At 41.0% G+C, this 27,022-nt stretch overlaps 1 protein-coding gene across 1 annotated transcript in view; it reads right to left on the bottom strand.

The window, feature by feature from the left end:
- The window catches only part of ADAMTSL1 (ADAMTS like 1), a 376,366-nt gene that overhangs the window by 152,066 nt on the left and 197,278 nt on the right, over positions 1-27,022 (bottom strand).

Below are 27,022 nucleotides of genomic sequence, written 5' to 3'. Positions count from 1 at the left end.
AAACTTCCAACATAGCATAGAAATGTCTCTGTCTTATGTATAAATATCATCACTGCTTGGGACTGGAGAATGTAACAAAAGTAAAGGTTGCTAAATAGATCAGTCTTCTTGAGGGGAAATAAATGGAGAGAATGGCTCATTATCTGGAAGTAGAAGTCAAATACACACAGAGGAGTTGAGTGCATAATTGGCCATTCCGAACGGCCAAGTCTTGAGAAGTACATTTACAGTGAGCTGAAGGCCTATAAAAACAATCCTACTCCATTTCCCTGTTGAGGCAGCCTCCAAAATGGGAATGATAAAGAAAAAGCTGAGTTGCTTGGTCTTGGAGTAAGAAGTATTCTTTAATCATCAGTTTTGGAAAGTTCTATTTACAATATGAGGCACAAAAATTCTACAAACAGAAGTTAGCCAAGAAAAGCATGGCAAGTAGATCCTTCAGTGGCTAGGCCCTCCTAGCTTTTGTAGCTAGCCTTGAAAACTGGCTTAAAAATCTTTGGCCTTCACGTTTTTCATCAGATTGCAAAACAGAGTACATACTCTCTCATTCTCTTTCTGCTACTCTGATATGTAACTACCTTACAAACCCGTATTTCCACTGCCTCCTTTCATCTATCCTGTGTTTATAAGTCATATGTGTAGCAGACAATTTCATTATTCTCAACTCACGCCCCCTGGTTCTCCAGCTCTGTCTTTACTCAAGCTGTTACTCTGAATTTGGAATACGTTTTGTCCTTTCCTTGCCCATCCTTCAAAATGTCTTTATTTCTGTGTATCCCAGTTTGGTCCATGTTCAAAGGATGTGTACCTGCTTCTAGATAGTTAATGTACATGGTTAATAAATTCTTGATAAATGAGCAAATGGAAGGGACCTACCAGCACAGTGGGTGCTTTACACCCATTTAATTACCTCCAGAACAACATGAGATAGACTCTACTGATTTCCCTCATTTTATAATTGAGGAAATCTGAAAATCTAAGAGGCTGACTTGCCCAAAACCGTAATTAGTAAGTTGCGAATTCAGGATTCAGACTTGGGTGTGTTTGGCTCCAAAGCCTTAGTCTATTCTATTGTACCACACTGTCTCCAGGAAAACTGTCCTATAAACATTCACAAAATTTTAAATCAATAGAAGAGGAGAGGCTGAATTGAATATATATTTCTTTTAGATTGATCCTTGTGCGAATTTCTATAAACTTATTTTTAGATCCCTAGTTTGGGTAAATTCCTAGCTTTAAAATGTTCTGTTTTAAAATATATCCACACATTCTTTGCCACCTCTCCCTTTTAAAGATGAAGCCTTGAGTCTGGGCTGAACTCAGTGGCTCATTTGTAATGAATAGGATGAGGCAGAAGTGAGGGTATGTGACCTCTAAGGCTAAATCATAAAAAGGATATATTTTCATTTGGCTCTTTCTTTGCTCACTCTGGGGGAAGCCAGCTGTCATGTCATGAGCGCACTCACTCAGTCTTCAGGAAAGTCCACATGCAAAGGAACTGAAGCTGTTCACCAACAGTTGGCACCAACTTGCCAGTCATGTGACTGAGCTACCTTGCAAGCCGATCCGCTGGACCCAGTCTAGACTTCAGATGTTTGCACCCTCATGAGAGACCTTGAGGCAGAATTGCCTTTCCAAGGCGTTCCCAGATTCCTCACTCATTAAATGGTGAGAGGTAAAAAAACATTTATTTCTGTTGTGAGCTACTAGGATTTGGGGAAATTTGTTGTGCAACAATAGACAACTAATACAGCATACCCCCCCCACTCCAATCATGCATATGTTCATCAAAAGACATATATAAGAATATTAAAAGCAGCACTACTGATAATAGCCCAGATGGGGAACAATCCAATGTCCATCAATAGTTGAGTGGATAAAAAATTATGATATAGCCATACAAGAACACTGAACAGTGAGAATAAACTATAACAAGCAACACAGATGAATCTCACAAACATAAAATTGAGGAAAGAAAGCCATAAAAGCAAAAATTCATACTGTGCTCTCATTTATATAAAGTTCAAAACCCAAAACTAATCTATGATGTTAGAAATCGGCTTGGGCGTTACCCTTGGTGGGCAGTAACTAGAAAAGGGGGGCTGGGGGAAGAATTCTGGGATGTTATCTTGATCTGGATCCACTTTGTGAAAAATCATCAAGGCATACAATGTAGGATTTGTGCACTTTTCTCTACGTTTGTTATGCTTCAGAAAGGGGTGTCCCCCCACCCCCACTTTTAAGTGAAATGTTAAAGTGTGGCTGTGAAACAAAATCCAACAACCATGCTCAATGCTGGTGACCACAATGTGTGTGTCTCATAAAGGAGCTGCCTACACAGTGAATGTTGTCCAAGGTTGAAACCTGTCACAGTGCAGGCTCTCCACTTCCACTGCCCCCATTCCTGCCTCCACCTCTGGCAGAAATCCAGTCACTGGGACCTTGAAGCAGAGGCATTTTGGCAGCCATGAGGTCACTTCAACACTGTTCGTCAAACTCACAAAATAGACATATCTGCTTACCCATGATAAAACCACATTGCATTCCCAAGGGAGGAGGTCAGCAGAAGCTATCTGTGTATTAAGTACTTTGCTGATTGAAAGTATCTGAATCAACTTAGGCCAAAAGAAAAAAAAAAAAAGGGAAAGCAGACTCCCCCTGCCCCCCATTTCTCTGCAGACGGGCTACATTTGTGAGCCTTGGGTCTGGCTGGCTCCTGATAGAACCTTCCTGCATTCTGTGCTTGTGGCTGTTTCTTGAGGGAGTGCAACAGGCCTGGAGGGAGGAGAAAGCCTGGGGGCAGGGTTGGCTGGCTCCCAGCCTGTGAGGCACTTAGAGGCCTTCCCTGGGATTCTGGGGCCTGGCTTTCCCACAAGCCCAGTGATGGGAGGGGACAGGAGCTCAGAGGATGAGGGCATTAGTGCTTTCCCCTCTACTTTGCCTGGTTCACTTTTACTCATCTTTATGTCTCCATTGACAATGGTACTTCCTCAGGGATGAAGCCCTCAGCTTGGTAAAATTCGCCTATTATATAGTCTCACTAATACCTCCCCCTTTGGAAATCTTCAACACGTAATAAAATTACTGTGGTAAGAACACAACATAAGATACCCTCTTAACAAAATTTTAAGTGTACAATATAGTATTGTTGACTATAGGTACAAAGAGCTCTAGAACTTACTCATCTTGCTTAACTGGAACTTTGTGCCTATTGATGAGTAACTCTTCATTTCCCCCTCCCTCTAGCCCCTGGCAAGCACCATCTATTCTTTGATTCTATGAATTTGATTGTTTCAGATATCTCATATAAGTGGAGTCATGCAGCATTTGTTCTTGTGTAACTGGCTTATTTCTCTTAGCATAATGTTCCTGAGGTTCATCCACATTGTCACACATTGCAGACTTCTTTTTTAAGGCTCGATAGCCTTATGTATACACCACATTTTCTTTATCCATTCATCTGCTGAAGGACATTTAGCTTATGTCCACATACTGGCTATTGTGAATAGTGCTGCAGTGAACATGGGAGTGCTAATATCTCTTTGAGATCCTGACTTTAGTTCTTTTAGATAAATGCCCAGAAGTGGGATTATTGGATTTTATGGCAGTTCTATTTTTAATGTTTTGAGGAACCTCCATGCTGCTGCTTTCTACAGTGGCTGCACCAGTTTGCATTCCCACCAACAGCGCACAAGGGTTCCAATTTCTCCACGTCCTTGCCAACACTGTGGTCTTTCGCTTTATTGATGATAGCCATCCAGACCAGTGTGAGGGGATTATCTCACTGTGGTTTTGATTTGCATTTTCTTTTATTATTTTTTATTTTTAAATTTTATTTATTTATTTATTTATTTAGAGAGAAAGAGAGAGAGAGAGCAGGTGGGGAGGGGCAGAGGGAGAAAATCTCAAGCAGGCTTTGCCCAGTGCACAGCCTGATGTGGGGCTCAATCTCATGACCCCAAGATCATGACCTGAGCCAAAATCGAGAGGCGGGTGCTCAACCAACTAAGCCACCCAGACACCCCTGATTTGCATTTTTTTTTAAAGATTTTATTTATTTATTCATGAGAGACAGAGAGAGAGAGGCAGAGGGAGAAGCAGGCTCCCAAGGAGCAGAGAGCCCGATGCGGGACTCGATCCCAGGACCCTGGGGTCATGACCTGAGCCGAAGGCAGACGCCCAACCATCTGAGCCACCCAGGCGCCCTGATTTGCATTTTCTGATGATTAGTGATGTGGAGAATTTTCTATATACAGTTGGCCATTGGTAGTCTTTTTTGGAGAAATGTCTTGCAAGTCTTTAGCCCATTTTTAAATCGGGTTATTAGATTTTTTTTTGTTGTTGTTATTGAGTTGTAGAAGTTCCTCCTATGTTATGCAGATAAGGTCTTTATCAGAAATATGGTTTGCAATTTTTTTCTCCCTGTTACTCTGTTGAGTGTTTTCTTTGCTGTGCTCAATGAACCTGTAATCTGACTACCCTGCTCCACTGTTACCTTGATGAAAGCATGGGTCAATGTTTATTTTGGTTTAGCACTAGTTATGGGTTCAAGTGTATCCCCCTAAAAGGTATGTTGGAGTCCTAACCCCCAATAACTCAGAATGTGACTTTATTTGGAATGGGGTTATTACAGATATAATCACTTAAGGTGAAATCATACTAGAGTAGGGTGGGCTTTTAATCCAGTATGAATGGTGTTCTTGTAAGAAAGGAGAGGAACACTCAGGGAGAATGTCATGTAATGACAGGGACAGAGATTGCAGTGATGCATCTACAAGCCAAGGGATGTCAAGGATTGCCGGCAGACACCAGAAGCTAGAAGAGGCAAGGAAGGATTTGCCCTCATAGGTTTCAGAAGGAGCATGGCCCTGCTGACATCTTCACGTCTGCCTCCAGAACTGTGAGAGAATGCATTTCTATTGTTTTGTGTCACCCTGTTGGTGGTACTGTGTTATGGCACCCCTGGGAAACTAGTACATCACTGTAACCTCCATACCTAGAGTGGTGCCTAGAACATAGATGCTTGGTAAGTACGAGGTAACGCAAACTGAGTAGAATCCCAGTGAACTGGGTGTGCACCTTTGGTTTAGACACTTGGCTGGTCAAACATTTCAGCTATGATCACTGAGCAACCGCCAGCAGCAATTTCAAAGTCCCCAAAGCCCTAAACACCACAAAGTTTCCTTTAGTGTGGTGCAAACTATTTGGTGACAGCACTGGACCTGAATTGACATGATGTTTTTATAGGTTGCATCCCACTTAGTGTAAATATTTACACATTTTACTGCAGCAATGTTAGACTGTTGGATTATGGCATTTTCTCCTAGAATTTACTAGGGGTAATACATAATTTATGTTATAGTAATCCTAACATACTTCTAAAAGTACAAAAAATTCTGAATTCCAAAACACATCTGCCCTGATGGTTTTGGCTAAAGGATTCTGGCTCTATAGAAGGATGGCAAACATGATCACTATGTTTTCTTTCAGCTTCTAGGCTTCAGGTGTTTAGCTTCATGGTTAGGCCCTTGGCCAAAATGTTATGGAGACTGGTTCCTCCAGCATTCCCTTGCTATATTGCTTTTTTTTTCTCTGACCTTCTCCATATTCCTGTCCTTCTCGTCAAAACCTGCTTGCAGGGAAAGCTCTGGGAGCTGACAGATCACAGCTGATGCCCTGTGGCATCAGGCTGGACCCTGTCCAACTCCTGAGCAACTGACTCCTGACCAAGGGTAGACAGGAGACAGAGGGTTACCTCCCACCCCTCAAGGCTGGGATTAGTCTTCCTGTCCTCTGTTCAACGTCAGATGTACTTGGGTAGGCCTGTGTTTATAATTGGATTTTAAATTTTAGCCTTGGTTTCCGAATTCCACTTTGTTTCCCTGATGGTGCTGGAGTTCTGCTCAACGTTTAGCCTACTGCACACAGAGCCTGTCACTCTGCCTGCATCTGGCCAGCCCCTTGCCTTGGCCTGGGCAGAGACCCCTGGCCACAAGCCATAAGCCACGATGAGACAGCAGTCTAGCTGACATTACACATTACTGCTAGTAACAATAGTAATTCTAACATTTATACGGAGCTTACAATGAGTCAGGTACTATGCTAGTTGTAAATGCGTTCTCTCTTGTAATCCTCTCCACAGCCCTGTGACGCAGGTACTATTATTTTGTGCATTTTAATAACAAGGTGCTGAAGCCTGGAGAAGTTAAACGATTAATTAGTCATGGCCTAGAATGCCTACCGTCAGATCTCACACAGATGTCAATGCCGCATGCATTACATCCAAGTCTAACACGACTTGGACACATGGGTGCTGAGAATGGGGTTGCTGCCTATCACGGAGGCCAGCACATGCATTTTTAAGCCCCAGCTCTGCATCATCTCAGCTTCTTTCGCAGAGGTCCTAGCAAGACTCAGGGATAAGCTCACCCAAGATGTGGGATACATATATGAACTCACTTCTTACTTGCATCAACCTATGAATAAGGTACTATAAAGTTCCCCATTTTACAGGGTGACATAACAGAGGCTTTGAAAGGTCAAGTAACTTGTCCAAAGTCACACAGCTAGTGAACAGGAAAATCAGGATTCAAACCCAGGTAGCTTGGCTCCTGCATGCCTAAATATTATATTATACTAACTTTTTGGGTGAGGATGATGAATAGAACAGTACAAAGTAGATCTGAGATGCAAATTCTAGGATCCTGGGTGCTTATAACTTCAGAAATGACAAATGGCAAAATGACAGACCTATTCTTTTTTTTTTTTTTTTAAGATTTATTTATTTGAGAGAGCGAGAATGAGAGAGAGAGTACATGAGAGGGGGGAGGGTCAGAGGGAGAAGCAGGCTCCTCGCTGAGCAGGGAGCCCGATGCGGGACTCGATCCCAGGACTCCGGGATCATGACCTGAGCCGAAGGCAGTCGCTTAACCAACTGAGCCACCCAGGCGCCCGACAGACCTATTCTTAAGTAACAGAAACCAACACAATGATGCCAGCCAAGGTTACGAATACACTCGGAGTTGTTATTTCAGTAAAGTAGCAGTGATACTTGGCAGCAAATGGGCAAAGGCTGAGTGTGGTCCCCTCAAGGATATGTTTACTTTTTGTAAAGGTGGCCATCAGAGATAATGCGGGCAATCAAGGACCCATGGTGTTTGGCACTTCTTAACAGCTTGTGTTTGTATTAGCTACATAAAAGGAGGAATTTTGGCCTTCTTTTGGACAAGGGCTCATTATGTGAGTTGCCAAGGTTTTTCTTCCCTACCCTTTCAGAGAAGGCATTGGCTGTTGCCTCCAGCAACTCATTGTTGGTTGCTGGTATAAATGCACATAATTTCTAATGGTAGACTCTCCCCATCCCAACCTATGCCCTAAGAACCTTCTGTTACCCTGGTTTTTGCAGCAAAGAAGGCTTGTTTCTTTATTCAAAATTTAAAGATGCAGTTATTGAGAGGTGAAACACCACGTAAATTTCAATTATTTGTTAGAGACATTCTTTAAACTTGTGTGTAATCCTTCAACTTGATATTTCTACCTAACATTACTATCCTGTGATTTTTTAAAGTCCCCCAAAGATATCTGTTTCCTTTAGAATGTCTCTGAGGTCAGGAGGTAGAAAGCAATCAAGCAATAATGAATCAGATACCATGGAGCATGGCCAGCTCTAGAAAGCCTAAGGTAGGATAAAGAAAACTCTCTTTCCAACTGGGACACTGTTTAGGACCAGGTGCCCCTTTAAGGTTTTATATTATTACTGGTGGCTCCCAATTTATCTCTGTATCTTCCAGTTTCCAATTTATCCACAGCCCAATGCTTCCAAAATGTGAATCTGGTCACTTATTTCCTCCAATTAAAGACCTCCACTGAAGTCTGAGCTGAGCTTTCAGTGGGGTGGAGACCAGGATATCCAGTGTTCAGCTTTGGTCCAGAGCACTCACTGGGGGCAAGGGGACACTATGGTGGCTGGACCTGAACTTTCTAACTGGCTTCCCACCCCAAATTCTTTTTTTCTTCCTCTTTGTAGGAACTGAATTTTAGCCTGAGGCTTAGTGTGGAGCGGTTCACCGGCATGTGACAGGGTTTAGCACTGGGCCAGGGTACCTGGAGATCAAACATACAGGGAAGATTGAACAAATACATAAACACACGAAGGAGAATGGGAGGCAGATTTCTTACTGTTGGAGAAAGGAGTTGCAAATATGGAAAGGGGTAAGACTAGAATAAACCTTGTGGAATTGGATTGCTATTGGAAACAGTGTGAACTCATGGTTTCTAACAGATGGACAGGTATCTAGATAGACATAGTCATATCAATGGATGTAAATGAATGTATGTAAATATGCATAGATGCATCCAATAGTTCCTAGATCTCTCTGCTGAAAGGCCTAAAAGCAATGATATTTCAGTAAAATCAAGTACATCAAGGGCCCAGATTTTGGATTCTAAATAGCATTCTCTACTAAGGAATCAGTTCCTGTATAAATGGCTCCGGGACAGGGGAATTGAAAATAAAAAAAAAATGAGCCTGGAACATCTTGTGCCCGAAAACTGGGAAGTGCTCAAAGAATAATGGGGTAAATGCCAAAAGGACACAGAAGCCAGTTTTAAGGGACTTCCACTGGCCATGTCTGGGACGATTTGATAGTAATGGATTTTAACCCTTTGAGTAAAAGAGAAATTTATAAATAAATAAACAAGATGAGAAAGCTCTAACTTGAAGAATGCCTATTAATAATCTAGAAGATAATTAATAATAAAATTAATAAAATTAGATTAATAATCTAGAAGAGAATTTAGAAAGTTGCCATTTATCAACCCTAATAATAATTGATTCAGGCAAAAGCCATCAGTGAATACTAACACTGGTCAGTAAAAGATTGATAAGGAATAGAGTATTTACTTGCTTTCAGATTATCTCCCCATAAAGATACTTTTTTGTTACTTACTAATAATAAGTGCAATGTCCTTATTATTTTTACAGTGAAAACCTGGCTGAGATAATCTTAACCATATAATGAATTAACATCATCAGAAATGAATGGGACATATCATTCATTGTCTCTTGATACCATGCACTAAGAAGAATGCAGCATACTTCTGTCAAAAATTAAAAAATCATGAAGAAACATCAAGGAAACTCAAAATGAGTGACATTTTACAAAGTAATTGCCCTATAGTCTTCAAAAATATCTAGAATATGAAAGACAAGGAAAGATGGTCCCAGATATAAGGAGTCTAAAAAGAAATGCCAACCAAATGTAACGTGTAACCTTGGATTGGATCTTGGACCGATAAGGGACATTGTTGGGACAACTGGTGGATGGCAATACTGAATTAATGCCATTTCTTAGTTTTGATGGTTATACTGTGGTTATTTAGGAGAGCATCCTTGTACTTAGGTAGTAACACTGAAGGGTTAAAATGCAATGGTATGTCACCTGAAATTATTCTTAAATGGTCCCAAAATGTTAATGACTATGGAAGCAAGAGAATTGGTAAAAGAGAGCTCTGTCTACTATTTTTATAATTTTTTTAAACTAAAATTATTTCAAAATAAAAGTTATAAAAAACATCCATTGGCTCCTGGTTACCTTTAAGCCAGGGTTCAATTCCTTGGCTGGCCTGTAGTGTGCTTCGCAAAGGAGTCAGAATATACCTTTCTGATTTAATCTCAGGTCCCCCCTACACTCAGCCTTGCTGAGTACGCAGCAGACAAGTACCCATCTTCTCTGGCCGGCAAACTCTTCTGACTCTCAGGTTAGATTCTTTTTTTTTTTTTTAAAGGTTTTATTTATTTATTTATTTGAGAGAGAGAAAGAGAGAGAGAGAGAGAGAGAGAAACAGCATGAGAAGGGAGAGGGTCAGAGGGAGAAGCAGGCTTCCCACTGAGCCGGGAGCCCGATGTGGGACTTGATCCCAGGACTCCGGGACCATGACCTGAGCCGAAGGCAGTCGCTTAACCAACTGAGGCACCCAGGTGCCCTCTCAGGTTAGATTCTAAACATCACCCTCCTCCCAGTACTTTTCTGATATCCTTCCCATGCGGCAGAGCTAGACCTTTCCCCTCTGCAGCATGCTACTGTCTCTTTCTTCCTAAAGGCATTCTTTTCTTCCCTCAGACTCACCTTCATTATACTGTAGGTATTTGTCTACATGTCTGTCTCTCTCACTAGACTCTGCACTCCACAAAGGCAGCAATGGCTGTGACCTACTCATCTTCATATCTCCAGCACCTTCTGCAGTGCCCAGTACATCGTAGATGCTCAAGGTGGCATTGTGGAATAATGTAGATGATTTTGGGCTCTGGAATTGTATTATCCATGAATGAACTGTACTCTGCCACTCTCTAATTGCACAGCCGTGGGTGAGTTACTTAACAATGTACTCATATTTAAAATGAGAATAATAGCAATACCGACTTCAAAGGGTTTTTATGAGGTTTAAATGAGAACATCTATGAAAAGGGCTTAAGCACAGTGGCACAGATTAAGGGCTCTCTAAATATTAGTCAATATGAACTGTTATTACTGGGTGCTCAGTAAATATTTGTTAAATGCATGGATGATTATTGTGAGGATAGAGATTAAGTAAGTAGAGTGAGACTTCTTCCTGGAGTGAATCTGGTAATGTAGCCTTATGTTATGGAGACTGGGGGAAAGGATGTTTGTGACCTGCCCGCATTAACTTATCATTTAAGCCTTCACTGCTCAGCACTACAACAGATTTAGGAGTGGGAAACGTGCTCATGACATTCAACATGCTTTCAGCAAAGATGGAGAGAACGAACAAATGGAGACATAGCAACCAATGTTGGGTGATAGCAATGAGCTAATTGCTAAGCCATTTGGCTGAACTACAGAATTTCAGAAGACAGGCAGCACGGAGCTCATAACCACTTACGACTGCTTATTGCAATCCACAAGGTCTGTTCATCTATGTGATCTTGCTTGATCCTCCTACCTCAGAAGTACCCAAAGCAGGCATTACTATCTCCATTTCATAGATAAGCAAGCTGAGGCTCAAAGAGACAAGTGATTTCCCCAAAGTTGGGAAGGGAACTCAGCTTAATCCTACCCTGATAAGGACAAGAAGAGGGAATTGTGAAGGTCACAGATAGGAAGATAGGATTAGAAAAAGAGTTACATGACGTTAACAGATGGATTTACTACCTTCACATACAACCTCTGTATTTTAGAAAACTCCTTAAAATGGCCTAGGAAAAGAGAAATGAAAAGATCAAAGGAGGAATTAGATAATAAAGAGTAAAAATATGTTTGAAGACCAAAAATCAACCAAAAGCATATACGAAAAATAGCACTGTGAGAATCAGGGCTCTTTGTAAAAGAGTAGCTTGCACAGCTCAGGAAACAGGAGATATAGCCATTCTTCTCTTGGAAGTCAGCTGGTTTGGCATGAGGTTTTGGCTCCATAAAAGTATTTATAGTCAGGATTACCAAACACCTGAGACGGCAAAGCACTAATTTCCACTGGAAAATAGTGTGGTCAAAGTGACTATTTTAACCAGGACAGTTTGCCTTACCTTCCAAACAATTTCTTAAAAAAAAAAAAAAAAAAAAAGTTATCAACATTGCAAATAACTCTTGACAAATCTTTTTTTTTTTTAATTAATGAATAGTTAAAAAGTGGCATTTTGTAGCAACATATAGATTTACTATCTCATTATTAGCATGCCATTTGCTTTAAACCTACCTCCTTCATGGAGCATATCAAATGGCAAATGGCACCCAAATTAGGCCCAGTTGTAGAGAGTATCTTCAGCCTTCCCTCCCATACACCTAACACCTCTATTAGGTGCCACTGTCCAAGAAATGCCCATGTGCCTATTTACCTAAAGGCATCTTGATTTAGTTAACATCTAAATTCTGCTTCCCATTTTCTTTTTTTTTTTAAAGACTTTATTTATTTGAGAGAGAGAGAGATTGAGAGAATGAGTGGGAGGAGGGGTAGAGGGAGAAGCAGACTCCCTGTGGAGCAGGGAGCCCCACACGGGTCTCGATCCCAGTACTCTTGGATCATGACTTGAGCTGAAGGCAGATGCTTAACCGACTGAGCCACTCAGGCGCCCTACTTCCCATTTTCTGATCACCCTGTCTTCTAGGTAATTGTACATTACAATGACATGGTATTTCTGCAGGCTGTTAGAGCTCAGATATGAGTTTCCTGAGAAACAGGTTGGAAGGGTAGATGATCCACAAAATCACTTCTGCCCTTGGGAGTTCGAGCTTTTAGTTGGCTTGCATAGAATTCTAGGTGGAAATTTCCTACTAAAAATAATTGCAAGGTTGTTCTTGTAATCAGATCAGAGGAGGATTTACTTAGATCATAAACACAAATGTCACTGTGTTGGTTTTCTTTTTCTTCCTCCAACCATCTTTTGGTTTTTAGTCCTATTTTTCTCTACTTTACCTTAATTGATTAGCATCCTTACCCTGAAGGTCTTCCACTAAATGAACTCCCTTCCTTTTCCATATTAACTTCCTTCAAATAGATTGAGCTTCTGCCAAGCTTAACCATGTGTTGGCTTCCCAACACACCATTTTCCCTTTTTATATCTGTGAATTTGCTTCCAACTTCTGCCGAGAATGCTGTCCATGTTCCTATCTCAAGGTCTGATTCAAGTCCTTCTTCTTCAGGGAGTTTCTGTCACCAGCCCAACCTGTATTGACTGTACCCTGTTTGCAACTCTATTGAATTTACTGTCATTTGGTGCTTGTTTACATTTTACAACACTGACTACATAGTGTTGTAAGAACACTAAGGAGGTGGAGCATCTTATTTGATGGAATTCTATTGGTTTAACTGTTTTTCTCTAGTTATCATCCCAAGTAGAACATAAGACTTTTAAGACTTGGGATCAGTATTTTGGAGTTAAGGGAATTGTTTGGCATCCATCAAATCAGGACATAAAGATCTCATCTATTTGTTGATTTGAAGGTGGTATTCCTCACTAAAACTCCTCAATTATGGATTTTCTCCCTATTATGGGTCAGTAATGTCTCCCAAAAAGGTATGTTGAAATCCTAACTCCCAGTACCTCAGAATGTGACTTTATTTAGAAATAGAGTATTTACAGAGGTAATCAAGTTAAAATGAGGTCATTAGGGTGGGTGCTAATCCAATATGACTGGTAACATAAAAAGGGGAAATCTGTTCACAGAGACAAGGAAAATGATGGTGTGAAGACAGAGTTAGAGATGCATCTACCAGCCAATGAACACCAGAGGCTGCTGACAAAGCACCCAAAGCTAGAAAGTGGCAAGGAAGGATCCTTCCCCTACAGGATTCAGAGAGACAGAGAGGGAGCTTGGCCCTGCCAACACCTTGATTTCAGACTTCTAGCCTCCAGAACTGTGAGAAAATAAATTTCTGCTCTTCTAAGACATCCAGCTTGTGGTACTTTGTTAGCCCAGCAAACCAATACACTCCCTCTAGTCAGTTCTTTTGAGCAGTTTTAATCCATTTATTTATGTTGTCAACAGAGACCTTTCTGGATATTTATATTCATGGGGTTTATCAGCAAGTGAAATGCTTGGGAAGGTCAGTCCTTTACATCAGGATCTCTGACCTGATTCTGTTACTTCCAGCAAGATTCTGCCTCTTCTTTCCTTTCATTATACTTGTTTTGTCAGTTTTGTAGACTGAATTTTTTTCTTCCACCCATGTATTTTGCTATTCATATATGTATGTGGGCCTACAGCCATGTATTCATTTGTTGAAAATGTACCGTGTACTAAATATTATGCTGAATGATGGGGACATGGAGTTAAAAAAATTTCTTGATCTTAACAGCTTTCTCAGCTTTCTGAGACAACTACAAGACACTATAATATGTGCTATTCATTTATTTATTCATTCAACTAGTGTTTATTAAGCACTTTTTGTGGCCAGGTTCTATGTGAAGGAGTAGAACAATAAATGAGATAGACACAGACTGTATTTCTGTGGGGTCCATGGGAATGCAACAGATAAACATGAGGTATTAGGGAAGTATAATAATATAGACTGGGAGTCAAGAGGGAAGAGATAGAGTCATGGAAGCTTCCTGAAGGCGGTGATAATCTGAGCTGAGGCTTGAAGAGTAAGAGGTGGCCAGGCCAAGGCAGAAGTAAAAAGAAGGTATTCCAGGTAGAACAAGGTGTGGGAAAGCACGATGCAAACTTGGGGAACTCTAATTTATCTACTTCCATGCTTGGGACTGGAAAGAATATAGAGTAGAAAGTCTAGGAAGTCCTTGGAAAACTCTGGTTCTCACCCTTGTTTTCCCTGATATAAGTATGGGATGCTTAGCAGAGCCTGGGAAACAGAGGCACTGTGGGCAGCCAAAGCCCCAGTGACAAAGGTGACTTAAGCTCATTAACAGTTCAAACTCACAGCTCTTAGGACGCTGCTGAATGGCATGTGCCTTATCGTGAGGACTGGGTGCCCAGCCTGCTCCCTTCCCACCCATCTAAGGGTTGCCAGGCTTTGGAGAATTCCAATAGGCCTCTGGCACAGGGTGATACAGACAGTGCTTCAAGCAGGCTCTCCACTGTGTTTAATCAGATCACAAATTCAATTCAAACCTAGCTTGGCAGAAGAAAACAAAAGATAGAGCCATTTCCCCCTGGAGAGATCTCTCTTTCTCAGTCTCCAGAGTTTGATATGTGAGGAATCAGGAGAGGAAGCAGCTAGCTATTGATGCAGGGTGTGATTCATTCCATCAGTGCTGGGACCGGGACACAGACACACAGACACACACACACAGACACACACGGACACACACACATACAGACAGATGTTCCATCCACAGGACACGGAGAACAGCAGCTCATGCACTTTCCAGCCCTGAAGGCTGTTTACTTGAGGAGTAAGAGTGAGGTCTTTCACAAATGTTTTCATAAGAGACCACACAAAAATGACCTGAAATTATTTTTCAAGTTAGGTTCAAAGATCTCTTCAAGTAGAATGTATGTTTCATTCTTTGATGTTTTGTTATCTCAGGGTGAGTTAAGGGATTATTATCAGGCTAAAGTCTGAATAAATTTAAATCCGCATATTAGGATTTATATTGGCTTATTAAACCCCTCATTTGTTTTTGATTATCCACAATGCTCATTTATTGCTAGCACTTTCATCCCTGGAACACTATTTTTAAACACACTTGGATCCAAATAGTAGTGACGAATTGTCCTAAATCCCTGAGTTATGTTCATCAAGTAGGAAGCACATGAGCACGATGCCAAAGAATCAGACGGATCCAGACCTCGGATTCTAGCAGACTAGGGTTGGAATATATTTCTACCTGTGTTTTATAACCTTTTGTGAGTTACCAATTTTGAATGCCAACTTCTTCGTCTGTAAAATGGGACAACAATGACAACAACAGCTTCCAAGAGTTCTGCGATGCTCGTTACGTACTAGGTACTGTTATAAGAACTTCATATGCTCGAACTCATTTAATCCTCATGGCAACCTAAGACACAGGTACTATTAGTACGCATATATATACACAAGGATTCAATTCTAAGTGTTTTGCCTCTAGGATTCTTAACGGTATTCTTACCTGTTAGTCTGTAGTTTGTACAGGTGGTGGGAGCAAAATAGCACCTAGCAGCTACCATCAATATTATTGTTGTCATTATTGTTATAGTATTATTTCTCATACCCAGCAGAGGCCAACAGTAAGAATGAGCCTAGTGGTTCCTTGGAATTAGTGCTATTACTATATCCAAATTAGAGGAACTATTTTGCCATTTGGTTGTGCTTGCTTTATCCCACACTTAGAATAATTAAGGGTTTAGCTTCATGCAGCCCAACATTTCCCAGGCCACAGAGAACTAACTTTCCAGCTGCCCTCACATCCTCAGAGCCTGCCACCCTATTTTCCCAGTTGGGAAAGGAGAAATAGTGGGGCAACCCAGTAACTAAATTCTGAGTAGGAACACTGGAATCCATGACTTCCAAAAGACCATGCCACATGGAGGTCAACTGAATTCCTATTTCTTGATTATTATTTATTCATACTAAATTACTAGAAAAATCCTTGTGCTCTGTAAATGCAGCTATTTTTTTCCTTCCCCATTCATATCCCTCCTGACCCCTTAACCTCTGCTCTTCACTCTCAAAGAGGAAGGAATGGTCTTCTTATTGATTGATACGTATATCTTTGGAAAGGATAAAAGATTTTTACCTGCGGTAACTAGTATCTTCTTAGCTATATATAAAATACTCAATTCATTTCTATAGTGTTAATGAGATATATAGAAAAAAATTCCTTAGTCTAGTTAAGAGTATATTATGTCCCTCTGGGTCCCCTATTCTGTCACCTGATTCCATCTCATAGTGTATCTTTAGCACTGGAAAACTCTTATACAGTTGAATCTATTCTTCAATAACGAGGCACTCACATAAGTGCCTCAAATATATTAACCCATCAAGGTTGCACAGAACCCCTGAGGTAGGTACTTTAGCCCTAATTTAATTTATCTTACAGATAAGGAAATGAGGATAGAGAGGGGGGTAAAGTGACTTGCTCAAGGACACAGTTAAGTAGCAGAGCCAGGATTTGAACTCAGGAAGTCTGGCTCTAGATCTAAATTCTGGACTCCACCTGTTTATGATAAACACTGAGTTCTAAGTTGGGAAACATTATTATTCAGGCTTTTAGTTTGAGCTCTGCTAGGCATGGCTACTTGGGCAAGTCACTTAATACCTTTGGCCTCACTTTCTTCATAGGTAAAATAATGGGAATTGGGCCAGGTTACATTCTGGGATTCTGTAACCCCAGTTACTGAGGGAGACTCATTTATCAAATTCTTAGATTCTAGACAAGTCTGTCAGCCCAACTCCCTGCCATTCTGGGCTTTTTAGAGTGTAAAGAATAAAGTCCTATGGTCTTTTGGTACAAATAGTGCTAACAGAACAGACTGGAAAGTGATGAGAATTTGATGTCCATCAAGTTCCTCATGTGACCATGATCTTTCAGTCACCAAAAGTGAAAGAACCCAGCTTCCAATAACTGGTTGGCAAAATTGTTGGCCACAACTAACATGGATTCCCAATGCTACTTGAGGACTGCGGACTCATGGTGAAGTCTCTTGACCCATCAGCATTATCTGCCATGGGCATGGTGATTTGGAGTGGAAACCCAACCCATGCTTCATCTTTTCAGTTGATTTTTCAGGTAGAGAGAGTTCTTTGTGAACAAAGGGATACATTTGATGCTCAGAAGACCCACCCATTTCAGACACTGGTTTGTCTATTTGGAGGTTTGAGGCTCTCAAATGTGATAGGTGGCAAACAATTAAACAATTATGGAACTGGCTGTTGGGATAGGCTTACATTTAGTGTTTACTTATGCTCAGAGAGACAATGGAAAGGCAATTTTACACATTAAGTATGAAAAGATGCAGCAATATATCATATGTCATAGCCAAGTATATAAGATTTTGACACACTACCTTTCTATATGTCAGGAGAAAGGAATACAATCCATGGGCCTACTTTTTAGAACTAGATAGATACACAGTGGCAGCAAGACCATGTGTGGTGAAAAGTAGTCTACCTCTTGCCAACGTTGTTCTGCAGAACTACCCTCTTGGAGGAGTTAAGTATGCAAGGGTGAGCTGGAAAACAGCACTTTTCTTTTCTAGATCAAGGGAGGGTTAATCCAGCCCACATGTGGTTTTACTTCACTCTACCATGGGTCAGTTATATCGTCAACCTCCATTAAATTAGGGCTAAAGTACATGACAGTGCCCATTTTCACATCAGGTGTTTCTAGGTATGTCTGGGATGTGCCTTGAGAAGGCCCATGGAAGTGCCTAATCGGTAACCTAGGATAAAGAGGAGAGAAATGGAAGCTTTCCTGGCCCCCCAACTGTCATCTTACTATCTCCCACCAGTTGCAAACAAATTGCCTACCATTAGTGCAAAAAAAATACCACAAAACTGAGCTTGACAGTGGGGTGCATCTTGTGAGGAAAATCTGGCTCCACTATCAGCTTCTCCCCCCACATTATAATTCTGGCATCATTTTCCTCACAAAAAGAGCATTGATAAATGGTATCTGTCTAGTTGTGGTGAATTTTACATCAGTAAATAACTTGCTTATAACAGTTTCCTTCTGTGATTTTTCCACAGCTTAAAAAAGCTTAAAATTGTACACACTGTGGGCATTGCAACCTTTGATTTTGCTGGGTTGCTAGTCTGAGGAAGGAAGTGAGGCAGGAAAAGTATGGTGGGGGGGGGTGGGGGGGCAAGAGACCACCCACAGAGATTTTTTTAATTCCAGGAAATTTCCCCAGTAAATGCATCAGTGATGTGTAAGGTTCGTTTTCTATCATTAAGAACTGTAATTCAACTTCTCAAAGAGCACCCTGGGCATATTCAGCAATGGTCTACAGAGTTCTCCCACATGCACTTTTGACTCTAATAAAGGAGAAACCCATGTTTGGCATGTGGGCTTTCACCAAGTCCAGAATATAAATTTCCGTTGTGTTTACTCCTTAAATTGCAAAACAATTTGAGGGTCAGTTCCCAAACTGACGTTTCTCTGTAATGCTCTTGTCTCTGTGTGCTAAGCAAATATTCTGATGCCATCTACACAATAAGCAAGTGTTTGGAGGACTGATTGAACAGCGGGGCCCTGAAAACCAACCCTCAGAAATATCTCACATGGCAAGAGATGAAGCGGCGGCTTAAAAGAAGAATTAAAAGAGAGTAATAATTTAGTATCTTGTATTTACACAACACCAAATTGCACAGAACTCAGAGAACTTTGCAAAACTGTCTAACCCAAGAGTACTTAACCCTGAATTTACAACTGAGGGAAATGGTAGGGACTGTATGAGCCAAGTGGTCCTTCTGTTTTCCATAGTTCTCCACCACTGCCTGAAGATCCAACACAAATACAATGCCTTATGCCCTAGGTCCTCTCTCGAAAATCCTGAGCCATCGGGGCTGTTTGAGGGCAGCATGGTACCTTCGAGAGGATGTGGAACTTAGATAAATAATCAGCCTTCGTGTTCCAGTATTACCCCGGGACAGAGATTCATTGAAGCTGGTAGGAAGTTAATCTGGCCTATTTTAAAAGGTTGGCATCATTGCTATTGTGTTATGTGGTTATGGGACATAAATATATCAGCTCCCTGGTAATTAATAGAGAGCAACCAGAGATACTCTTATAATACAGAGGAATCAAGCACTTTTAGGCTTATCTGGAAGACTGAAAGGGGACAGAAAGGCAGGACACAAAACTGCCCCCAAAGCCTTTGAAATACCTGCATTGGGACCTTAGAAGGAATACCCAAGTAGTATATCAATCGCATGTTTAATTGGAATTTTAGGGAAAAATACTTTAACATTTACAAGAACAAGAGACTCAGCTCAGTGGTCACCTTTTCTGGGTCCTTTCCCTGATCTGAATTAAGGAGCTCCTATCAGTGTTCCCAGACAATAGCCATTCAGTCTTTACCACGGCCATTATGACTGCATTGTGATGATCTGTTTGGGTACTAGCCACCAACCAATGTTAGTGCCTAGCCCCAGTGTCCACGTCTTAGATGTGTTTGTTTTTTTCAGACCCGACAACACAGCAAGAATTTAATAGGTATTTGCTGAACTGAGTTGGCTTTTCCCCCCTAACCAGCAGAAAGTGCCCACTCCCCAGGGGCTGGAGTTTATAGAATAAGATATAATCAGGTATTCGTGGCTTACACTAGGCAGCTTGTCTCTGCTTCCTTCAGGAAAAAAAAAGGTGAGAGCCCTAGTTCCCTAAAGTGCACACACATCACCGGCATCCTCCAACCCAAGCACAACTTCTTACAGAGGAAAAAACCCCCACAAAAAACACACCTAATACCTGTCACTAATTACTGAGTACTTAGTATGTGCTGAGTATTATGCTAAGCACTTAATATACATATCCTCACAACAATTACCTAAGAGTTAAAGATAAAGAAAAGGAAGTTCTGAAAAGTTAAACCATCTGCCAAGGCCAAGGAGCGAGTAAATTGTATGAACTGATATTATCTCAGATTTTACACTCCCATGCCCATGCTTTTAAGGCTGGAACGAATGACTGGGATCAGCCACTTACACTTTAGGGTGAATTAGCTTAGGGAGCTTTGCTTTCCTAATTCTTAGTTGAGTTGAACTGAATAAATGGGAGGTGGGTGGGAGAAAAAGTGTTGAAAGACTTGGGGCCCTGCACAAGTGGTAGAGAAGGGTCATCCGGAATTTGGGTAGTCAGAGGGCAAGGTAATTAGAATTAAGTCTGAGGGAAAGAAAAGAGGTGCTAGGAAAGAGTCAGAGGGGACAGTGCCATAGAAAAGGGTTGCACTGGGGAAAGAGACATGCATATAAGAGACACATGTATAAGAGACCAATGGTGTTGGTCATTTACAACATGAACAGGCCATCAGCTAAGGAGAAACGAAGCCAGTGGTTGTTAGTAGTGGCAGAAGAAAGATGCAAGGCTCCAAGACAACCTCTTGGCTTCCAGATTCATAAGCCCAGGCTGCATCTCTCTGGATGACCTAGTATTTCTTTATATATATATATATATATAAAGAAATACTATATATATATATATATATATATATATATATATATATATATATACACAGTAGGGACTGTATGAGCCAAGTGGTCCTTCTGTTTTCCATAGTTCTCCACCACTGCCTGAAGATCCAACACAAATACAATGCCTTATGCCCTAGGTCCTCTCTCGAAAATCCCGAGCCATCGGGGCTGTATATATATATACATATATATATATATTTTTTTAGGAACTGAGTGCTTTGCCTAATGACACAGTCTGGATTTTAAGATATTCACTTTAGGTCTATTCAGTGTCTCTTTTGGCATGTTTCATTTCCTATATATTAGCTTTGCCCTGAGAAGTGTGTGCTGTAATAAATTTTTCACCGTCCCTTAAGCACTAGCGAGTCTACTTCTATCCTTGGCAACTGAGAGTGTGAGATGAAGGTTATCTGCTGGAGATAAAGAAACAAGAGGCTGTTAACTTGTTTGTGATCTTCACTAGGTTATAACCTTCTATGGAACTAGAGGACTGGTTCTTTTCACTGTGGTAATTCCCATGCCTAGAATAGGATAGGGGGTGGATGGATGGAGGGAGGGAGGCATGGTTAAAGGGATGGAGGGAGGGATGGAAGGACAGGATGGACGATGTATAGACATCATTAACAGAGGCAAGGACTGAACCACAAGCTCTTTAGTAATGGCTTTGGAAATAAACATAGCTTGTTCCAAATCTGAACCTGCCACCAGCTAGTTACATGATCCCTCTAAAGACTCAGTTTCCTCAGGTGTAAAGTTAGGATAGGACTAGTAAGTCCTCATAAAACCATGGGGGAAAATTGAGCAAAATAATGTACGTAAAGTGATGAACACAGTGCCTGGTGTATCGTAAGCTCCCCCACATGGAAGCTGTTAGGGAAAGCCTATCTTGCTCAAAGATGGCCTGTGAAAGTTAGCAAGGATGTGGGGACAAGATGCCCTGTACCTTATCTGTACCCTGAGTTGGAATTTACTTCTTTCCTTCACTTTTTAAAAAAATTTTCTACCTTCTTCTCTTTCCTTCCTCTCCCACAAGTATTTGAGGAGACAACTGGTTAGGAATAACATTATTTATACAAGCTTCCTGACTCAAAGGCTTTTCTGACCATAAGGACACAGCTGCTCATTTCCAAGACTCACACCTCCCTTGCACATGGGCTTGACTTTCTTCAATCATATCATATAGGATATTAACTTTTTAGGAATATTTGGACCCTATTTTTCCTGCTCCCACTTCATAATCCCATTACCGTTCTTAGAAAAAACACACCTTATTGGATTGGAATGTTCCAACATCTAATACCTTTGGTAGGTGTGGTGGAATCCATGAGAACCAGCTTCTCTGCTTCTTGTTCCAGAGCCACCTAAGAAACCCGGCTTGAAGCTAGGTTCTACCTATACCCTCCCCTTTGCTCTGCTCCTACTCTAGCTGGTTAAGAAAGTTTAGGAATAAACTGTAATGACTATAAAATAAATAGGAAAGCTTTCTTATACTATACGGTTTCCTGCACAGGGATCTAAGAGGGATGGAAGACTCCTATTTTTTTTTTTTTTTGAGTGTCTATTACATGAGGTAGGACCTGGCTGAGTGTTTTACACATGTGATCATCTTTACAACCCCCGTTTGTGGTTTGGACAATGATCTTGGTTTTACAGTTAAGGACAAGCCAGGCTTAGAGAGGTTAAAGTAGCCAGCCTAATGGCACAAAGCAAATGAGGAGGGCAACATCTGCCTGATCTCAAAACCTATGATTTCTCCCTAATTCCAGGCAGTCTTCCTCTTCCTGGTGGGGAATACTGAGTTTTGGCATCACCAAGTTTCCTTTTGGTTCTTATCCGGAAGTCAAGTTCCCTTGTTACCAAGGTTCCTATTAGGAAAAATGTGGTGTCTGATTTAAAAAAATTATGCTAAGAAGATCATGAGCTACCTCTCCCAGAGGTATGTATGCCACCAAAGCAAAGCATGGCTTTGGTATGTAACACCATTACTGATAGTTGATTAAGTGTCAGATTTGATGCAACCAGGGTAGAAGGCCCTTTTTGGCTCTTCGAATCACCTCAGGATCTACCTCTGGCCAGCCAGGAAGGCAGTTATGTCCACCCACTCAGGACCCAGGGTCAACAGCTGGGAGTTACAGAGAATACACCACATTCAGCTGTTCTAGAATGGAGCCTATGGCCTGTGTCCATGTCTGTCTAGGCCTCAAGGATAGTCACTCCGCAAGTGAAATAAAAAGCTCCATGAGAAAGCAATGAGCATCTGGTGGGTCTGGGAGCTCCGTTAATCCAATGATGATCATTCTAAGCTTCAATGTGTCACTAACACAAATACAGAAATTCCTTGAAGCCCCAGTAAAGATAATTAGACAAAATGATGAGGGAAAAAAGGAATGGTAAAGACAGGTTTGAGGGAAGAACAATGATTCACCAAAGGAAAGTTGGCTGGGCTCTGCTCTGTGACAGATTTTTCTGTAACCATGGCAGATAACCTAACTGCCTGACCTTGGGCTGGTGCCATGACAAGAATAATGTTTTCAGAAGGATGAACTGTTTCTCAACTGTATCCTCCAGGTTATTGGGCACAGTTCAGGGCATTCTTTCTCAGTCCTTCATTTTTATGTTGCTTAAATATCTCTTTTTCTCTATCTCTTTCTTAAGTCTTGTTCCCACTTCTTTTTTTCCAAATTTAAGGAACCTAGTAACATAGCAGATTTCTAACACTAAGGTCACAGAAAAGCTCTCCATCTCAAATTGCACATGAGGTCTTTGTTCAGTTTCCAAAGAAGCCATCGGGTACACTTAGGTAGCAATAATTCTCATTTCAAGTGTTGGCCAAATTATTGCTTGCCCTTAAATTATTACTTCAGGCTTTAGAAACACTGGTTTATAAGAAAAGGCAAAAAAAAAAAAAGTGAAAAAGATTTACTTTGGGAGTTTCCACTCTATTGCTGTTGATTGATTTGTAAGCTGGAAGGTTTGTGAACTGTAAAACTCCAATGTTTCATCACCATATCTACAACAAGGAGCTATCAGGTGGTGATATTTCCATCCTTATGGACTAACACGCAACAGGATCGATGACTGGTTCAGATACGTCAGCTCTTGGAGCAGTGAAGACCGAGGGAGGATGTTTAGTTTAATGACTATCTTTAGAAGGGCAACACTTAAAAGTAGCCATGATAAGAAATATGCAATGGCTTCTTCAGGACCATTCCCCAAACTCTGCTTCAGGGAACAAAGTGGGTATTTTCATCACTGTATCCTCAGCACAATGCCCAGTGCAAAATAGGCATTCAATAAATTTGTTTAATGGAGGTTGGATGAAGAGAAATTCTAGTTATCTTAAAGGGCACTATAAAATTCTAAACCGAAAGATGCAGAATATTTTCTATTCTTTTACACATGGACAAGCACCACTGAAATATTTTTAAAACGTTTCTCATTTCAGTGTTCCACTGAGTGTGCTTGACTACATTTTTCTTACAGAAATCTAAGTCTTGTTCCCTATAGACTTCTCATGGCTCCTTAATTTATAGTTAAGGCCAGTTCCTTTTTTTTGACTAACAGAGATGCTTTATCTTCAAACTTAAATTTGACTGAAGGTATTTTCCTAATAGAATTAACTTTTTTGTTCTTGGAAAGCTTCAGTTCTGTGGATAATTATCATTACCTTCAAAGGATCACATAATGTGAGAGCTGGAAGGACCTTCCCCTCATTTCTTCCTTCATGGTACCCTTGCCTGGGGCTCTATCCTCCTGCCAGGTGGACAGGCTGAGTCCACACCACACTGGGCTGATTGTGGGAGCACAGAAAATGTTAACATACCCCAGGCAAGAGGACATTATTACTCTCAGGGAAAATGTGATGGTGTGGATCACACAGAGCACACTATTTGTGACTCTACAGGAGAAAAAGTGCAGGTGCCGATCATAAAATACAAGCTAGCCACGGTTAGCACTTCTGTTCTGTTGGGTGAGCAGCCAGTGATCTTTCTCCAAGCACATCTGACTATTTTGCTCTCCCTGTGTAACTCCCTTCAATGGCTCTCCTCTGCCTCTAGGACATAAAGTCCAAACAATTTAACCTAGCCTATCAGGCTATCCTGAATCTGGCCCCTGCCTGCCCTCCAATACCAGCTTCCAGTCTTGCCTTTCCTTCCTGTTCATGCCTTCCTTCAGCCTGCAACATCTCTCTTCTCTCATCTTTGTCTTAGGCAACTCCTACTTATACCTTACCATTCAACACAGGCATCACTTCCTCCAGGAAGCCTTCCCTCGGCCTCATGCTCCCACAGAACCCTGTGCTTGCCTCATTCACAGCAGTTACTGTTTTGCAATCTTCCTCCTCCACTAACCGGGCACAGATTTTGTCTTCTAGTCATCTCTGAGGGCCAAATACAAGCAGACTGTTGGACCTGAAGATGCCTAGCACACTTTCATTTTTTACTAAATTGAGATATAAAACATTTTCTGCCCTTTTTTTTTTTTTTTTTTGGTGCAGAAGGTTAACTTCAATCAGTGGTCTGTATAAGGACTTTACCAGAGTCCAGGCAGTACTATGTGGTCTGAGGGGCCGACCAATTAGAGAGATGTTAAGAAACCAGGAAAGCTTCCCTTTCAGGACTTAATTGAAAGGATTTCCCTAAAGCTGATGTTTTTATCTTTTTAGAACGAGTCATTTGTGCTTTCAGGTGACATGACGGGATGGTAGATTCGATCCCAGATTCATGCAATGACTAAATCTACGCACGCAAAACAATTTCTAATACCATCAAAGCTCATTTCACGGAAGTTGGAGGTTGACAGGTGATGTGTAACCATGGAAAGGGCTCTCTTCATAAATGGAGATTGAAGCCCTGAGGCGAACAGCCATGTGACGTTTATCCTTGTTGATGTCAAAATGCTGCTGGGAATGATTCTGATCACTGGGCCAACACATTCCTGGGAAGAGAAGTAACCGAGGCTGCCATTGGGCCAATCAGGTCCAATAGTTAAGAAACAGGTCTTGGCAGGTTCCTCCGTTGTAACTTGTCCAACAGTGGAAGAAAAGAGAGAGATGGTGTAATTATGCATCTGGAGTTACCAAGGAGGATGACGACAGTAATAGCATTAACTCTCCAAAGGTGCCTGAATATGGCCTCCAAATCTGGACTCAATTTCTGTGGAGCTTTGGTGTGCTTTTGCTTTAAGTGCTTACAAGTTGGTATGGACAGAGCCAAAAGGCAGCATATGGAAACTTTGGGAACACAGCAGAAGATAAACCAATATTTGGAGAGCATGTTGAAACAGTAACCCTTAAAACAAGCTGTCAAAGGGGAAGGTGCCTGCAAAACTTTGAAAGCTCCATCAAATAAATTAAAGCATGGTTGTGTAAAAAGGCAATACCTTCTGCTCTAGCCATTTTCGGCCAATATAAAAGAAAATTAGAAATTGGAAATCATTTGCGGCTAGTATGCATGGATTTTGTTAGTGTATAATAAAATAGGCATTCTGAAGTTTGCTTTTAAAGAGGAGGCTCTGTGACCTTTAAGACGTTTTTCTTAACTCTCTCGTCTCAAACAGGGATTCTCAAACTTCTTTTACAGTTCTTGTTGGTTTGAGGAGCCACCCTAGGTCTGAGAAAAGAGACTGTGGTTGGGGCGAGAGGCAGAAACCAAGTCCTGTTCCTGGAATTATGGGCTTCCCCACCCCCTTTACTGTTTATCTATTCTGTACCACTCAGCTGTTCTCTGTTGCACAGAAATAAAAGTTTAGTTTAAAAAGTATGTTAGAACAAAGCTGCAGAAATTGCCTGGAATTTCCTTCATTTTCAGCCATCTGGCTTTCATTGCTTACTTCTTTCCCCTCCTCCACATACGTTTACCAAATCTTTTCAACACACACTGGCCAAGCTATCAAATGCTTATAATTAATAACAGTCATGCTCTTTTTTTTTTTTTTTAAAGGTAGTGCTTTCTGGCTTTCCTTGGGCTGTTCATGTCATTGCTAGTATAAACCAGGGAGATGGTCAGTAAAACTTAATTATTAAGACTTAGTTGAGTAAGTGAGAAAATCTAATCAAATTTAAGTCCTGAATACAAAAAAATGATGTTTTATCTCAAACTAAAAGTATTTCTTGCCAAGAAATGAAAGAGAAGAAAAAGAGAATTTTTCTGAGTTCCCACTATGATCCTATTTTAGAGATGAAGAATCTGAGGATCCAAAAAGGTATATAAGCTCTTAAAGGTCATGTAGCTAAACCTAACAGAGCAGTATCTGAACACAGGTTGGAATCTATCTGCTGGATTTTATTTTGGTGGTCTCAGGGATGGGAAAGATTTTTAGGACATATTATTAAGTGAAAAATCAAGTTGCCAAGTCATATATATATTTATAATATTATCCAAAGGGAAGAAAATCTCATGTATTTGTTCATGTTCATATATGTATATATATTCAT

The sequence above is a fragment of the Neomonachus schauinslandi genome, chromosome 13, assembly GCF_002201575.2.
Source record: "Neomonachus schauinslandi chromosome 13, ASM220157v2, whole genome shotgun sequence".
Taxonomy (NCBI): domain Eukaryota; kingdom Metazoa; phylum Chordata; class Mammalia; order Carnivora; family Phocidae; genus Neomonachus; species Neomonachus schauinslandi.
Note: the sequence above shows the minus strand (reverse complement) of the source record. Positions and strands in the feature narration are given on the sequence as shown.